This window comes from Rattus rattus, chromosome 8, assembly GCF_011064425.1.
Source record: "Rattus rattus isolate New Zealand chromosome 8, Rrattus_CSIRO_v1, whole genome shotgun sequence".
NCBI classification, from domain to species: domain Eukaryota; kingdom Metazoa; phylum Chordata; class Mammalia; order Rodentia; family Muridae; genus Rattus; species Rattus rattus.
The window spans coordinates 77,190,997-77,210,555 of NC_046161.1; positions in this window are offsets into that span (position 1 = coordinate 77,190,997).

Below are 19,559 nucleotides of genomic sequence, written 5' to 3' on the forward strand. Positions count from 1 at the left end.
TCAGTCATTGGACTATGGTACTTTGCAAATGCTTTCTAAAAAAAAAATTTAAAGTGAGTCAAGTATAAAGCTGTCAAGTAAAAAATAGAACGTTGAAGATTTATATTCATTACCAAGAGCTCAACAGCTTCCAATATTTAAAGACTCTTCTGAATGTGTATGTTTTTTAAAATAAATATGTCAACATTTAAAAATTTTTATGAACTAGTGAATAAATATTTTTCAAATGGCAAATGTAGGAAGTTACAAAATCATGCTAGATAAAAGGCCTATTCAAATATGGCAATCAACTAATGAATTTATGCACAAGGATTAATTGCTGTGGTCCAGATTCCATCTTGCATGTAGACTTTAAGGACTTGGTACTCTTAGGCATTAGTGTACTATTAAAGATTATATATGCAGTTATCTAAAACATTTATTCAATATGTAGTATGAAGACAAAATTCTTCAGATATTTTATTTGATTCTTTTTGAGATATGGCCTTCCTGTGTAGCCCAGACTGGCCTTAAATTCAGTCTTCCTACTCCAATCTCTCAACTAGTGGATTTCATAAATATGCCACTATGCCTAGCAGATTTCCTATAAATGGTGCACAATACAAATGTTAGGTGACATTTCCTTGAATTATATTTATCACGGATAAAGGCAATGACATCAGCTTAGTGAACCAACAATTTCTTTGGGTTTTCTTTTCTTTTTTCCCTTTCTTTTCCTTTTCAAACAGACTAGACTCTCACTATGTAACTGGCTGCCTTGGAACTTGTTCTGTAGACCAGGCTGACTCCAACTCACAGAGAACCATCTGCCTCTGCTGCCTGGGTTGCTGGGATTAAAGCCTATACCACTAATGCTTTGATTACTATAGTGTTGCTTTTAGGAGCCTTGCTGACACAGACTACAACATCACTGAAAAGTCCCACTCCATCACTGAAAGCCTGCATCACTAGAGTCCCCTGCACAACACCAGGCAGTCAGCTATACCACTCAACAAAGATGTTCTCTCCTCCAGTGCTGCTCCCTGCCCACACAGCCTCAGGAAGATGCTTGTGAGTCTTGTAAGTTTCATGAGTTTCTTGAGTCTTACAAGTAGTTTTTCGAGTTTCAGGAATCTGGTGAGCCTTTCCTCTGGAAGCAAATGCTTCACTCTAGAGCAAACAGCTACACAAGAAGAGGCAAGCTATTACTACAGATTGCATGTGGAGACAGATAAGAGAATCCTGACAGCTGTCAAACAGTCATTGGCAGGATTTGCAAAATGAACAGTAATGCCATTCTATATATTTTTTCTGTTTTCAAAAGCAGAACTATTCTTCAAAAAATGTTGTTTATGTGAATAGGAAATTAGTCTTTTTTTGTTATTTTCAATGAGCAAATACAGAAATATTTTCAAAAATCTGTCTCAATTTTTAACAGCAGTTAAGAGGAGACATAATACACACAGAAAGAACTTGGGTCCCAAGCGCATTTTAAGAGTGTGGACTTCTTGAATAAGCAAGTTTAAAAGCTGAGGATAGAACACACAGAGGGACAATTCTCTTTCTAATTGATGTATACAGATATTCTGACACATAAAAATAGTCACATGGTTTAAAAGCATTAAAAGAATTATGACGGTATGATGCAGCATTGCTTTAATTAATTAATTAATTAATTAATTTTTAGTTTTTTGAACAAGATCTGTTTAGCTCTGGCTGTCCCAGAGTTGCTTTGTAGGCCAGGCTGACCTTGACCTCAGAGATCCACTTGCTCGACTCTGCCTCCTGAGTGCTAGAATTAAAAGCTCTAGATGTATATTAAATCCAGGTAACTGGAAAGTCTTTCTTGGGGTGGTTCCAATCTAATCAGATTGATACGTGAAGTCAGAGCCAAATGGGGGACCAGTGGAAGGTTAGTATAAGTAAGGGAGAAAATAGTTCATCGACCTGAGATTAGGGAAAATCAGAGAAAAGGCCACTGTGTCTGTGACAGAGCAGCCAGGGGGAAAAGCAGTATCAGAGAAGGAGGGAGAAATAAGCAGAGCCTCTGTGTCTGTGGTTTGTGCTAAGTCACCTGTCCCGGGGAATATGTGTTGAGATGTCCGGAACTTCCCCAGCTCTTGTGTGGATTACTGTGTCAGGAGGGTAGAGAGAGTTACATGGCAGAGAGGTTGGTTCAAGGAGCCAAATGACTAGGCTAAAGTGGTGGTAATGGAGACAGAATAAAGATAATCAAACCTAGCTATATCTTGATGGAGGCCGGAAGACCTGGCAACAGAGGCTGGGAACTGAGGAGAGGAGCCCAGGATGCTCTTAGGCTTTTGACTAGGGCAGCCAATGATGGCGTACGTCCACAGTCACGTCACCACGCCTTCTGTCCCCATGTAACACTCCATCAAACCAGAGAGGGAAAATCCACTCTGCTCAAACCTAAATCTCTGTTAACTCCCTCAACTGTGCCTGAGCAATGAAATACAGATGTTTGCCCAAACTGACTGATTGCTCTCTACGATCTAAGACTTCAGTGGCTTCAGCCTAGCCATGCAACGCTACTATAATTTCTAATAGGTTTATCTACCATCTTACTCTCCTTGATAACTTATTTTACCTTGTCTTTTCTTTCAACTCCATCACTTCGCTTCTCTTTATTTTTCTCAGCTAATAGTGAACTCTGGTTCCTACGTCGACCGAAGGTGAATTCCACATCTCTGATCACATCTACCAAGCTTCTGAAAACGGAGCCTTCAAACTTCTGACCGCAAAGGATGACTTACCTGATGTATATACGGAAGACGCATTCTCTGCCCACGCTCTGGATGCCCCTTCCTTGTCTGACTGTGAGCATTATTCTACTAAACCACACCTGTCTTCCTAGTCAGCTTCCTGTCTGTGACACTCCAATGAGCATTCCCCCCTTTCACGAGTGTCTTCCATCCTCCTTCTCCCTCAGACCACAAGCTCTTACTTTCAATGGCCACCAGAAACAACCATCCAGATGAGTTTTAGCAGTTATTTCCAATTTAGTCTCCAACCGAGCCCCTATGCTTCCCTGCCCTAAAGGACTCTGTTTCATCTGCAGTGTTTAAAATCTCAACACTATGATTTCATTTTGCTGAAGCCAAAACCTTGGCGTAACCTTGCCTCTCCTCCTGGACAATCTCCTTGTAAAATCCCAGTGGCTCGAACTTCAAAGCATAACAGAGGATCACTTCTCTACAAATCCGTTGCTCTCCTTCTAGCTCAAGGCATCAGGAGTTCTTGCTTTGACCCTCCTAATTAGTGTCCCTGCTTCTGACTTTAACTTGTCATGGGATATCACAGCAGAGTGATTTATTTAAAGTACAATTTTAATAATGTCTATTTAAATTTTTCCAAGGGCTTTGCATTTGACTGGGTAAAAAAAAATCCTCGCTGTGGACTCTAATAAATAACTTGCCCCTCGTCCACACTTCGACTTTCTTTTCTCAAATGCTTTCCTTTCCATCCGCTTCCCAACTTCATTTCAGCATCATTGGGCTGGCTCACTGTCCCGAGCACATCAAGAACACTCTTAATTTAGGCTCCTTTCCACGTATAGCTCCTCCATCTGGAATGCTCCTCTCTCAGATATTTATATGGCATTTCCTCCCTTCTTTCAGGGTTCTCCCTGAATATTATTGTACAGAGACACCCCCATGAGCATTCTTCAACGTCCAGGTAAAGACGGAGAACGGAGCAAATGCACTTCTCTGCACTCGCCTCAAACTCACTGAGTTGCAGTTAATAATAATATCCTATCCCCCAAACTCACAAAAACAAAGATAATAAGAGACATTAAGGTCTTGAAAAATACTTGAAAAGTCATAATAGAAATCTCCACACACACACACACACACACACACACACACACACACCACTCTGGGGTTATTCTAGCATTTCTCAATATCACTTAGCCTAGGAAAGTAGCAATAAATATATTTAATTCCTATTCCCTTCCCCCCTAGAATATTGTCTGTATGTATATTTTCAGTCTTTTCAGGTTTCTTTGGTGCTGTGTTTCTAGGCCTTGGAATCATGATATAATTTAATCCAATACCAATTTTATGATATAATTTAATCCAATACCAATTTTGAGCTGAGCAACTAGGGACTGGGTGAATCCCAGTTTGGGGGTCTGCAATGGGTAAAAGAGTCGAGTTGAATTTGGGAGAGATCCATGAGATCCTAGTGATAATATTAATTAAAAAGTTGATATTTGGAGATGAAGAATAGATCAGGGTCAAAAGTGAAGTGATTAAAAAATAATAAGATAAAAAATTGCAATGATTAACATTTTAATTAAACAAGTTCATTTCGAGGGATCATGAACACAACATGAGAGAAAAGTGGGGTTCTGAACCCTAAAAGGTAACATAATTTAGTGGTCAGGCAGAATAGATTTCAACCCTTTATAACTGTATTCTATTGCCTGTATGAAGACAAAGGACTAATGCAGACTAACAGCGTGTAGCCATTAATTCATAAATAGTGCATGCATATCATTGCACAGCTACATCAAGCATATTTTAAGATGCTTCACCGTAGATATTAGAAACAATGAGCTGAAGGATTCCAGTTAGAGGAAGTACTGAACACATGCACTTCAGCTCCCTCTTGGAGGCTTATTAGAGGGATAGTAAATAGATTTTTAAAAAGAGGTATAAACCATCAAGGACTATTAGAGCCAAGAGAACAAAACCAAAATAATACCACCAGTGTGGAGGATGTCTGAAAGAAGAAAGATGAATGGAAACTGAGTCACTAGACCCAGAAAAGCTGACGTGCTTGTGGAGAAAGCAGAAGGAAACTGATTAGCAGCACAGTACCTATCTTCCCCACGGTCTCCAGCAAGGCTCAGGAATTGGTGTCTCGAACCTCTGCCGGGGAAGTGTATGCTGCACAGTAATACTTAGCTCACTCTCATTTAGAAGCAGTTACACCCCACCCCTTACAAACCTGCACCACTCTGTACCACCCAATGTCTAGCTCCCTATTCCACAAAGCAATAGATGAGAGTTTATTCCTGAGGGAGTTAAGCAGGAAGCCTAGACTAAAGGGTGCCAGGCATACTTAAGGATAGAAATTCTAAACAGAACATGAGTTTACTAAGTTGAAATCAACGTCAGACTGCTTAAAACAGCAATATCAACAAGGGGCGCCTGTGCTACGAAGGGATATGGAGGCAAACAGCCAAAGAACAATGTTTTGATATGTGGTGATGAAATTCACCCACATAAAGGCAACTTTAAAATCACGAAGGCTATAAAACAGGGTGTTTTCTTTTTTATTTCTTATAGGCATTTCAAATATTTGTTTCTATTTCTTTTAAAATACATGGCTTGTTTGAACATTATCTTGGTACATGACTGTAGACATTTTAAAGTAATTGCATTTTTGCATCCTGGGTTGGAAGTAGGCATAAATATTGATTTTCTTCTGCACTGTGTAACAGATGACATGGAGTGTGTTTTGAGCACTGTGGTATCACCAAAACTTATTTTTGCATTTCTCGTGATGTGTCTACAGAAACAGTCTTTGGAGACATAATAAAATCCTAAATTTGTAGAGTTACACTTTTAAATGTATATATCTTGATCACATAATATAGTCTACATCCCAGTCACAGAAAGCTGTCTTTGCAGTCGGAAATTCTTAGTTTTTTCACTCTCTTTTTAGAAATTTTATTTATTTTAATTTTTGTTTTATTATTGGCGTCTCAATCCCTCCACTGGAAGTCTTGCCTGGTGATGATTTGTTCAGGATTCATATCCATATCCATATCCATATCCATATCCATATCCATATCCATATCCATATCCATATCCATATGCTAGGAGTTAGCTGGGTCACCCTTGTAGATTCCTGGGTATTTCCACTGCACTAAGTTTCTGGCTTACCCCTGAGATGTCCACTAATTCCAGTTGTCTCTCTCCCTACACCCCTCCCTGCTCCCACATCAAACCCAAACACCACCCTGTCTACCTGCAGTATCTCTTCCATTTCCCCTTCCCGGGAGAGACTTAGCTTCTCTGGATCCATGGACCATAGCATGGCTATCTTTATAGCTAATATCCACTCATAAGTGAGTACATTCCATGGTACATTTTATTTTTACAGTTGTTAATTCTGCTTGACCAAATACAATGTCGTCTATACTTGTAGTCTTCCTACCTACCACGCTGGACACACAGCAGATATTCAATGAGCACTTGAATTGATGGTTTTTTAAAAAATGGTTTTGTGCTTATTATCTCAGCTGATTTCCCCAGATTCATTCGGTCAGCAGATTCTGTTGCTCTAAATATTTGTCACATACATGGATTTTATCCATGCAGTGTCTACTGTAATAGTTCATGCTCCTGGTGTCCTTTCTGGGACTATTAGCATTTTAACCTGAGTCAAGTATCTATGTTACTGTCTTGAAATATTTTATTGTTTATTAGAATTATTTAATGGCAAACTTTACTATTTTCAGTCTACCTCACAGCCTTTAAGTGACTGCATCTACATCTTCAGGTTATAGTGTATCCGTGAGTGTATTTAACCCCCTGCCTTAAGTTATGAGGAACTAAGCGAAACTGTTCTTAAGCATTCAGACAATAGGGAGTACAGGTCACTGACCCTGAGTGGCATTTTTACTTCCTAGAAAGAAAGGTGAGAGGAAATCAGAAGAGTGCCTGCCTGTCTACCTCTGTAGAAGAGCGTGGGTCCAGAGAGACGAAGGTAGTTAGACTCTGGAGATGGTAGTGAAGAGGTGAGAGCTTCTGATTGAAGACCAAGAGATGGCTTCCAAGATTTCCTCTCATGTCAGGCAGCTGAGCACAGATTGGTGACAGCAGGGAAGGACTACCTAACGTGAAAGAAACCACCTCTTGGAAGACATAGACCAGACAACCCTCAAGCTCACGTAGACAAACAGTACTTGATATTCCAAATTAACAGAATATAACAACCTTGTAATGAATGAGTGTTAGGTGGGGTCTCAGAAGGACAGCACCATGGTAGTTGGGACAAATTAACCTATACTAAATATTATCCCATGTCCTCCTTATAGAGTTTAGAGAAGGGCTACACTGATTCCAAGAAACAAAACCTACTATGTGTGTACAACAACAATTAATAACATCATCATCATTCAACCAACTATTTTCAAGCATGGAAAGAAACCAGAGAACATGCCCCATAATCAAGAGAAAAATCAGCCAAACCATAAGAGTCACTCACACATGACAGAGCTACATGCTGAGGTGTTGCAGAGGCTTGAAGGGAACACGGGCACGATGGGGAGAATAATGAAAAGCATTTCTTTCAAAAAAGAAACTGAACTTCTACTTATAAAAAAATACGCAATCTGAAAAGAAACGAAAGTGAACGAGGTGAATAGATCATTGCTCACGGTGGAAATGACAGGCAAAGGAATGACAATCCTAGAATCCATTCCAAATGAAATAAACAGAGGTAGTTGGGAGAAAAAGGCATTTGATTAATGGCTCAGTGACTGTGTTTAGACCAGCACCTGTGGGTGTGGTTGGACGAGTGTTTACAGAAAGAGTCAACATCCAAAGCAGCAGAGATACGGAATTGCTTCAGTACACTCCTCATTAACTCGATTACAAAAAACAGTCCATGAACTTTAAGATAGCTGGAGAAAGCATATCCAGACTGAAGCACGACAGGAGAGTGGTAAGGCCACTAGAACAGTCAACACTGTGAGGCAGCCCTGAAGTGGTCAGTCATTCAAGCCACTGGAACGTCAGCAAACAGGAGAAAGACAATGGAATAGAATCACTCTGGGAGAGACAGTAGCCAAAATAACTGTGCAAGGTACACATATAAGAAGCTTAGATTATATTGAACCAAAGATCAAAGTATACAGAAAAGAATCCCAGAATATATCATATTCAATGTCATAAAATGAAAATAAAACTTGAAGGCATGAAGAGGGATAGGTATCCTTTAAAGCATATATATATATATATATATATATATATATATGCACAGAGATGAAATTCAGCTAACTTTGTACTAGAACCACGAAAGCAATAATTCAATGTTAACGGAAAAAAACAAACAACAAACAAAAAAAACCCCACAACTTTCAATCTAGGTTTTTATACTTAGAAAAGATACCTTTTGAAAAGAAGGCGAAATTTTGAGGGTTTCCCCTAGTTAAACAAAGGCTATCACCAGTGGGCTTGCGACTCAAGAGCTGGCAAGGGAAGTTCTTCACGAGAAGGAAAATGAAAGAGAGAAATGGGGAGCTCCAGGAATAGCTGAAATGAAAGTGAACCGAGAGGTATTTCTGGACCGCGGGCGTTGCTCAGTAGCACATGCTCGCCATGCACAAGGCCCTGGATGCCAGCCCCAGCACCAAAGCAACAGCAGCACGCAGTGTCCTCGTCTAAGCTATTTTAAGGAACACTGGCTACTTGGGCTAAAAATAGAAGCAGTGTCCTGCAGGTCTGTCAAACATGTGAGAGTGTAATGTACCGCCATAGTAGCATGAAGACAGGAAAGCATTAGGAATGTGTGCTTGTAAGAGTCTTTCCTAATGACAATGCTATATAAAAGACCATAGTAAGTCGTAAGTTAACAAAAGAGTCCATAGGGCCTTTTAACATTTCAACATCATGAGCCAGTATTAGAGGAAAATAAGAAATAAAGTAATCCAAAAACAGAGAACAAAAAGAGAGGAAATAAGAAAAACAGAACACAGCTAACCAATATAATAGTTGTAAATATATCATCTCCCAAATAAATTAAATTAAGTATGTAAGTCAGTGCTGCCTAACAGAAACATAAGCAAACAAGGTTCTGGTAACAATGTTCTTTTAAAATGTGTGTGTGTGTGTGTGTGTGTGTGTGTGTGTGTGTGTGTGTGTGTGTGTTTAAATTGGGGTTTTGCTTACAGTTTAGAGGGTGAATCCATCATCATCGCAGGGAAGGGAGCATGGCAGCAGGTAGGCAAGGATGGTGCTGGATAAATAGCTGACAGCTCCATCCTGATCTGCGGGCACACACACACACACACACACACACACACACACACACACACACACGCGTGTTGGGGTGGGGGGAGAAGGCCACACCTACTAATCCTTCTAATCATTTCAAACAGTTTCAGTCTTTGGAGACTAAGCATTCAAATATATGAATATATGAGCCGGGGGGGGCATTCTTATTGAAATCATCACTCTGTGTCTTACTATCTCTCCATGGTATGTGTGACCCTCCTCCCTTCAGCCTGGCAACCTTTTTCCTTCGTTTTGTTTGTTTATTCCTTTCTAGTTTGCTTGAGAAGCAAATATTGGTTTGTTATTTTCTTTGTTTTTTGGTTTTTGGGGGAGTTGGTTTTGACTTTTGAGGCACAGTTTCTCCTTGTAGCCCTGGAACTATCTCTTTAGACCAGACTGGCCTCAAACTCAGAGATCTGCCTGCCTCTGCCTCTGCAGTGCTAGGATTAAAGGCTCATGCCACCTCTGCCACTCAACACTCAAATAACATATCCTTTTTCTCCTCCCACTTTGTTTCCAACTCCCCTCCAACTGGACCCTCTCCTATTTTGTCTTTCATTAGAAAACAATCAGGCCTCTAAGTGATCATAATAAAATAAAATATAATAAGATAAAGCTGTTGTGCCCGTTTTGGGAAACCCCAAAAGACCACTAAGGAGTTGATTCTGACACAATTGCAGTAGGAGCTTTATTCAAGCTTGAGCTTGTGCTCACTGCCACCACGGACACAGCAGGGCAGGAGGGTGAAGCCCCAAGCCCACAGCGGGACAAGGTTTTATAGGAAACAGTGAGTAAACGAGGGGGTTTTAGCCCGGCAAGTATCTAACTAGATGACTATTATGATATATGTTGCCCTTTAAGCTAACAGGTGGGTGCTCTGAAGCAAATCCATGAACAATAATCACAAATGGTCTGAAAGTACATCTGGAACTACCAGGTTCATCCTGATTGGCTGTTGCTAGGGAGTAGCTAGGGTCTAACTCTGGGGTGTGGGCCAGGGACAAGCTATGCAGTTCTTCCTGGAACTCATCTGCAGGTGAAGTTCTCAGGCTCCTTTTCTTTTAAAATAGAGGCTGGTTCCAAGATGGAGCAGGCTTGTTCTCTCAAAACAAACACTAGGAATAGGACAAAACAAACAGAAGGAAAAGAGCACAAGGAAAGGCATAAAAACCAGATATCAACACAGATACCAACTCTTTTGAACACACAGGAATCCCATAAAGAACAAAAAAACAGAAGCCGCAATGCATATGTAAAGGATGTGTAGGGCAAAAAGAGAGAAAAATAAAATTAAAAATAAAAACAAAATCAAAGGAGAAGAAAAGTTCTGAAAAGATATTATGAGACAAGAGAGACCACCATAGATGCCATTGCATTTGTGTTCTGTTTGGTAGACACATTTTAAAACAATAGATAAAAATTAACTTAGTGTATTTTAATGTAACCTATGTTAAAATAACTTTAACATATGATTAAGTAATTTGATAATCCAGTCTGATATATATATATAACTGTTTTATATATGTATTTTGAAATTCCATGAATATTTAATATTATGTCATATCTTAATTCAGACCAGACACCTACACACGCGTGCATGCACACACACACACACACACACACACACACACACACACACACACATCAATGTTTCCAGAGGCATATGGAGTTAAGAATTACTTTATTGGATAGTTCATGTCTAACCATTTATACCAAATGGAAGAATATTTCTGGTTAAATTTCAAAAACCACCAAATCTGAAGTCACAATCTTGTGACTCAGTTACTTGACAAGTTGGGCTGACAGAATCACAAGTCTGTGGCCAGGGTGGACTGCACAGTAGGTTCAAGTCCAGCCTGGGGAATTTAGCAAGATACTTCCTCAAAATAAACAGTAAGCCAAGGACTGTAGACGTAGCATGCCTAACATGTATAAGGCCATAAATTCAACCTTCACCATTAGAAAAGAAGGTGGTGGTGGAGAGGTACTTAGCAGCTAAGAAAGCTTGTTACTCTTTCAGAGGACCCTAATTCAGTACCAGGCACCCATGTCAAGAGGCTCACAACTACCTCTAAGTCAAGCTCCTGGGAACCTGACACCCTCTTCTGGTCTCCTCAGGCGTCCATATGCTTGTGCACGTACATAAAGAAAAAGATGCACATACTACAAAATAAAATAAAAGCTTTTATATAAAAAGAAATAAAAGAAGTACCTGAGTAAATACTGTTTATAGAAAATGCAATATAAGTTTAAAGACATGGACCAATTAAAAAAATAAAGGAATTAGAACATTCACCAAATGAAAGCTACTTTAGATGTGTTAATATCACGCTTCAGAACATGAAAAGGGTTCACTGTATGACAGGGGGCCAGTTTACTAAGGAGGCATGGCATAATTCTGTATTTACTATCTCCAAATGCATAATCCCTAAAACAATAGCAGCAGAGGGAAAATCGGTCTAACCACAATTACATCTGGATGTGTTGGCATCTTTCTCCATAATTGATAGGATCATTAAATTCCCTCAGGAAGAAAATGAAAGAACTGAACAGCGCTGTCTACCAACTTGATAAAGCGCCCACCACTCCCAAACAGCCAAACACATGCATTCCAAGTGTACAGGAAACACTTCAAGACGGACCGTATTATCCAGCATGAAGCAGACCCTGAACGTTTCAAAGAGCTGTGATATCTGACCACAGTGAGGTCGGCAAACATCAGAAAAATGTCTGTAAAATCCCCTAGGTAAAAAACACACACACACACACACACACACACACACACACACACACGGAAATCATGAAAGAATTATAAACTTTTCAATTTTGTATGTTTTGAGACAGGATCTTACTTTGTATGAAGGTTTTGCTAGCCTGGAATTCATTATGTAGACCAGGCTGGACTCATAGTCAAAGCAACCTGCCTACTTCTGCCTCCCAAGGGCTGGGCTTAAAGGCATGTGCCACTATGCCCAGACACTACTCTTATTTGTTTATTTATTTTTATACCTTCTTTTTGAAACCTCTGAATGTCAGCACTGTATCTCCATCATTCCTTCTTTTCTTCTCCTATCTCAAACTCTTCGTATATATCTCCTTTTATGGTATCTTCTTTAATTTCTCTTTATCTCTTCTCTCTTTCTATAAAAATAATATATACCAATAATATAAGCTCCACATATCCAATAATAATACAAGCTATACTTACCTGTGGGTATTTAAGTCGGTTGTTTGACTTCTTGATTCTTTGATTTTTGAGTTCTTTATGTATTCTGTATATCAATCTTCTATAAGATGTATATATATGTATGTGTGTGTTATGTGTGTACAATGCATATATATAACATACACACACATATAAATATGCATACACACATATATTCTGAATCCATTTAGTGTTGCTGGTATGTACTTGTGTCCATGGCTAACCACTTGGGTTTGGACGTCCTGTGTGGGAGCTTGTCTCTCAAGGAAACTAAATTTCCCTCACTCAGAAGCCATTATCTACCGGTAGCTCTCTTTATCCAGGAGTGGGGCCATGTGGAATTTCCCCTGTTCCCTATTCGTGTTGGCACATCAGCTGGTATTGTCATTCTGCTGAGGACCATATTGATGAGATATCATGGGTGGAGTTATCTTGTCACGATAGGGGCACTATCTAGTAACTGGCTAGTCCTCTAGCTTTTAAGATCTTTCTGCCCCTTCTTCCGTTTCCCCTTTGTCTTAACTGTAGGAGTTGTGTTGCAGATATATCCTTAGGAATCAGGGACTTCACAGCACCTTATTCTCTTTTTGACCAGTTGTAGATTTCTGTAATAGTCTCTACCTGTTGCAAAAGGAAACAGGATTAAAAGCTATGCTTACCTGTGGGTATAAAGACAGCATATTTTAAAAATTGGGTTGTTTGTTTTCTTGATCCTTTGGTTGTGGCGGGAAATATTAACAAAGCACCACCCCACACTATGCTGGCTACTCTCTGGCCCCGGCGTCGCCTCCATGGCTAGCCCCATGCAGTGACCATCCATCTCGCGGTTTTCTTGCGGGTCGCTGCCACACCAGACCCACACTTCCAAATTCCCACGGCTAGTTGGGATGCACGTCTCACAAACTCACACTTTGCTGCTGTACCTTTCTCTCTGGATCCCAGTTGAGTCACTGCGTGAAGGAACACACCACACAAACTTAGTTTAGAATCTACAGGTAACACAATCGCTGGGTGCAGCAACTAGCATCCGAATTTGTAAGCTATTCTGCGATACAAATCCTCCTATAACGGATCCCAGCGGATCCGCCGTCTGAACTGGGGCCTCCACTACCTACATTTTGGCCTCCATCATCTCCCAAGTCCAAAAGACCTCTTTCCCTGCTTCCCCCTTTCCCCTCCCCGACCCGGAAGTCCCACCTACTCACCCAGTGATTGGCTCCTTGAAATCTTTATTCATTAGGGGAAGGTTCTGCCACATTTGATTTTTGTGTTCTTTATATATTCTGCCTATCAATCTTGTATAAGATGTATACTTGGCAAAGATTTCCACTCGGTGGGCTTCCTCTTCGCTTGGCTGTTTTATTGCTGTTTTAAGCTTAATATTATTAGGTTTAACTTGTCGATATTTAGTCTAAATTCCTAAAAATTGTGAGACATTCAGAGTCCTTCCCTTCACTAAAGTCTTGTAGGACTATGCTTATATTTCCTTGTAACTATTCCAGTGTCTATTTCTTTCTTGATTTTTTTTCTTTGATCCTCTCATCATTCAGTAATGCATTATTTAATCTCCACGAGTTCATATATTTAACAGGTTTTTTTTTTTCTGTTGGTTTTAAGCTTTATTGCACTGTGGCCAGTAAAATACATGGAGCTATTTCAATTTTTTATTTTGATGAGATTTATTTTGTGCCTCAGTATGTTATCTATTTAGAAAAATATTCCATTAGCTGCTGAGTAAAATGTATATTCTTTGGTGCTTTGATGGAATATTCTGTGGAGATATATATCACTTGATTGATAATGCTATTTAATTCCAATATTTCTCTGTTTAGTTTTTGTTCCAATGACTTATCCACTGGGAAAAGGGGGACATTGAAATCACCTACTACTACTGAGTTGGAGTTAGTCTGTGTCTTTAAGTCCAGTAGTATACAATTTACGGAACTTGATCCACCAGAATTTGATGCATAAATTATTATGTCTTCTTTATTAATTGTTCCATTGGTAAGAACGGAGTGTCCATCTTTATCTCTTCTTGTTAATTTTAGTCTGAAATCTCCTTATTTTCCGATCCTATTTTTGAATATTGTTTTGTATTCTTTTGCTGGAGTGTGATATTTATCATCGGAAGCAAGGTAGGCTCCTTGGGGAGAACAAAGAGGTGTAATTTGTTTCGTATTCCGTTCAGCTAACCTGTGTCTTTTGATTTGGGAATTGAGGTCATTACTATTTAAAATTACTATCGAGAGACTGTGCGTTGGCTGCTGTCATTTTGCAGTTGTTGCGTTTCTGCTGGTGGTCGTTTTACTCCTGTTTTGCCCCAGTAATTATAGCTTCATCTGTTTCCTTTCTGTGACTTCTTCCCTGTGCTTCTTCTCTTCAGTCTGAGTATGCTTTCAGTAGTCTCTGTAGGGCTGGTTTGCTGGACGTGAATTCCTTTAGATTGTTTATAGCATGAAAAGATTTTCTTCCTCTTTCAGCTCGGTTTTTTGGGTAAAGGATTTGGCATCTGTTATCTTTCTGGGCAAGCAGTACATTGCTCTAGGCTCTTCTGGCTTTTAAAGTCTCCATTGAGAATTGAACTGTTATTCTGACCGGTTTTTCCTTTTTATGTGACTTGTGATTTTTCTCTAGAGGATTTCAATACCTCTTCTTTGTTCTGTATATGTATTGTTTTAACTAATATCTTAGTTGAGCTTTCTATAGCTGTGATAAAATATCATGACCATAAGGTGCTAAGAGAGGAAAGGGTTTATTTCATTTCCACAGTCCATCGCTGAAGGAAGTCGGGGCAGAAACTCAAGGCAGGAACCCAGGGGCTTGAACTGAGGCAGAGCCCATGAAGGAGTGCTGCTTACTAACTTGCTCCATCACGGCTTGCTAAGCCTGATGAACTACCAGGACCATCAGCCCGCTGGCACTGCCCACGGTGAGCTGGACCCTCCCAGCTCAAGAAAATGCACCACAGGATTGCTTGCAGGCCATTCTTGTGGGGCCATGTTCTCTACTGAGGTTCCCTCTACCCAAATGACTTTAGCTTGTGCCAAGATGATGTACATGCAGCCAGCACAACTGACCTTTTGTCAACTCAATACACAAACACGTTACGGCTAAACAGTAAAACCACAACCTTTTCCTTCCTTGTTCGTCACCGATACCTCATATTAATAACAGTATAATGATATAAAACACAAATAACTTGGAAGCCCCACAGTCTGTAAAAATTCAATCTCCTGAAGACTTCTAAAGTCTCTTTCAATGTTCAAAGTCTGCCCTCAAATAAACCAAAAGCTCTCTAAAACATACCACTCTTCCTAAATATCCAGGTCTTTCTAAAACTCTAAGACTTTCAAAATAAACAAGTTACACATTGTCTTATTCAAAGAGAGATCAAAACTGAAATGCAGCAGTGTACAGTAGTGATGTTGGACTCTGGGATGCAGTTTTAGGCTCCAGCTGGCACGCTGTAGTTAGTGTCTCATGGGGGGCTGGGGCCACTCTTCCTGGCACTGTCTTCCTACCGTTTAGGATCTTGTCGATTCATCTTCTTTTCCAATATGTCCCGGGACCCTCAGGGGCCTCTCAAATAACATAATGGACATCTCCAGATTCTCTTCAGGGACTCTCTTCTCTCTCCACCGCATGATGCCAAGTCACAGCTTCCCTCCACGACCTAGTAAATCCCCAGGCTTCTTCTGTGACGGAAGCTGCATCTTCATCACTGTCCTCTCCTGCCTTTGACAGTGCCGAGTCTTAGCTCTTCATGCTTTTCATGAGTACACTTGGGAGATTTATAACGTTACCAAGTTCAGCTACCGGTACAAGGTACAGCTTTGACCCTCACTGGACCCGAGGAAAAACTTCCCAGAAGATATTACCTCAATGATCCTATTCTTCTCTTGTTCAAAGCTGCCTCTTCAGCTCCATCTGACCAGTATCGGTTTTCCCTAGCAAAGCAAAGGTTTTAAAGAATGGTGGTGAACTCTTGTTAATCACAGCTGATTCTTCAGCCCACAGATTATTACATAATTACAAAATATCACATAAATGGCCCTGATAGAGTCTTTGCTTCCCTCTGAAACATCACAAGCCAACCCTCTGTTGTCTGTACTGCTCTCGGCATTAGCTTCCAAGTTGTCAGCTTAGCAAACTTTAAACATTCAATGGCTTTTGTAGACCAAAGTTTCAAAAATCCTCCCACAATCCTCTGCTAAGCACACGGTCACATCTGTCACAGTAATAGCCCATGACCTGGTACCAGTTTACGTCTGAGAGTTTCTATTGCTGTGAAAACCCGCCATGACTACATAAACAACCGCTGCTAAACTCGGTGGCCTGAGTTTGATCTTGAGGACCCACACGGCGAAAGGACAGCAGCAAGTTCTGCCAGCTGTCCTCTGATTTACACATGCGCATTCGTCAAAACATGCTTTCCTCCCTCAACAGACACAGAAACCAATGTGATAGTTTTTAAAACGAATAAGACATGAACACACTAAACCCAAGGCAAGTGAGAGAAAGGAAACAAAAGAGCTAAGAGCACAAGTCAGTAGAATGGAAAGCAGAAGGATTTTTGAAACAATGAAACAGTGGGTGAGTCTCTGAGAAAAGACAGGCCAATGGAAAAATAGAAGATTTTTTAAAAAGCTCAGAAATAGACATCATCATAGTTCACACATACTAAAAGTACAGTGAAGACATAAGTTCATCTCTGTGGTATTAATACATTGAAAAACCTTGGAAAGACACAAAATATCAAAGTTTTCGTAAGAATGAGGTGCCTGGAATAGCTATTTAATGAAGAAAATTGGTTTGTAACTTACAAACAAAACCAAACAAACAAAACAACCAAACAAAACCAAAAACCACAACAACTAATCGTCACAGTAAATCTATACACTCAAATGACTTGCTACATTACTGTAAACAAAGATGAAATGGAACAAAGTCCATTTACACTAGTTAGGAAAGCAAAGGAGGGGAGACTTTTCAGTTAGCTTTTGACAGCTGACATTATTCTGTTAATCAAACAAAATGGGCTCCTGGAAACCAGTATTTCTCAAAGATACAGGTGTTAAAATCCTCAGTACAACACTCATGTATCCCATATGTTTATTAAGATAAAATAACATAACAGGATTAAATAGAGTTTATCTTGGGAGTGCAGAATTGGTTCAGAAAAAAATCAATGTAATTCACGATGGTATAAACCAAAATGAGAAAATATATGGGAGCCTTTAAATAGATGAAGGGAGAGCATTTTACAAAGTTAGAGACTAAGCCGCTGTAGAACATTTCTAGAAAGCTAGTGATTTAGGAAAATCTCTTAATCTGTTAAATAATTAAATCTGTTAAAGAAAAAAAAACTGCACCAAATGCAATTCTTTACATTCATAGCCTGCATGTGTTTCCTGCAGAATAAGGCTAGGGCATGTACTCTCCTCACTCCTCTCAACTATATCAGAGGTTTTAATTCACACCACAATGCAAGAAGATGAATAGAAGACTATACATTATACAGAAAAATGCTTTCTATAGATTGTACAGTAGCATATTTAACAAACTCAATGGAGTCTATACAAAAGCTACAGGAACTAACAAGTGAATTTAGCAAGGCTACAGGTTCAAATAGCAGCATGAAATATTTATTTAATCTCTATACATTAACAGTGGGTAATTATAATTGAGAAGTTATTTGTCATAGATATTGTGGAGGTATACATTTTCTTTAAATTAATCTGTAGACTCAGTGTATACTCATTCAGACTTCTTTTGAGGAAACAGATAAAAATTTATTTAGAAATTTAAAAAATGCAAAATAACTAAAATGTTCTTAAAATAAAGCAGCAGAACAGATTTATATATTTATATTTCAAATAATTGACTGACTTGCTATAGAGATTAATGAAACACAAAGCATGAAGAAACAGATAAATATGTGATCACTTAACTTTGAACAGAAGAGTCAAACTAATTCAGTAAGGGCAAAGATAACCATTAAAAACACTGAAAGTATAATACATACACAGGATTAATTTTGACATTATTGCATGCTGTGGAGAAAAGTCAATTGAATTCGATCACATATCTAGGTATAAGATTTAAGAGGATAAACCTAAGCGAAAAAAAGAAAGACGTCAATGACCTTAGAAGCTAAAGTTATAAAGAAAATCAGAAGTTAATCTGGACTCCATCCAAATTAAACTGTTCTTCGAACATCAATTAAGCAAAGGAAAAGACAACACATAAACTAGAGGAAAATATTTGCAAAACACATTATATCTACAGTATATGCAGATTTCTTACCATTCAGTAGTAATAAAAATATAATTAAAAATCTAGCAAAACAAAATTGAACCAATGCTTCAGCAAGGAAGAAAAGCGGGGGGTGAATACGCATATAAAACTGTCTCACATCATTATTTATTAAAGAGATGTGAGGCCAAGTCGCTCACTGCGAGGACGGCTCAGCCCCAAGCTTGCCAAACGCTGGTGCAGATGCTGTTCTAACTCACACACTGCTGGAGAGAATCTAAGCGGTATACACTTTGGGAAAGAATTTTCAATCTTTTCATGATCATTAAACATACACTTTCCGTATGATCCCGCGGGCATTGGATTTAACAAAGAGAACGGAGCACATATCAAAAGAAGAAAACTGGCCCTCCATGTACATGTTCATGGTGACATATACAGGAATGTTTAAGCAAGCTTTTCCAGAATAGACTCAGATTGGAAACATTCAAAACCACATCAACTTGTGAAGGAACTAGGCAGTTGTGGTATGTCCGTCCGCATTATGTGCTACTATCCAACAACAAAGGGATGAATTACCTATACGTATAATAGCAGATGCCACAAACTTCATGGCATTAAACACTACCTAGTGAAATCATTGAAAGAACTGCATATTGTGCGATTCCATTTTATGAAACTCTAGAAAACCATAAAGTTTGCAATCTAGTCAAGACTTTCTAGAGAGAAAGGGGGAGGGCTTAACTGCGAAAGGAGGGAGGACGGTGAGGACGGAAGTGCTCCATCGGGCTGTAGTGGTGCTTACACTCTGTATTCAACTTTCTGGGTTCATGGAAGCATATGCTTAAACTCTATGAATTTCACCGTCACAAAATACACTTCTAAAACACCTACAAAACACGATTGTCCAAGGGAAAAAAAAATAAAAGAAGCTCTTTTTATCAGCCCCACGGTGAAGTCTGACAAGTCCAAAAGGAGGGTGGGTCCAAGGCAATGGCTGAGGAAGAGAGAAGAAATAGCCCCTAGGGGAGTGGACAAAGGACTGAGTAGCCTTTGACAATACTGGGTGTAGGGAACCATGTTAAATG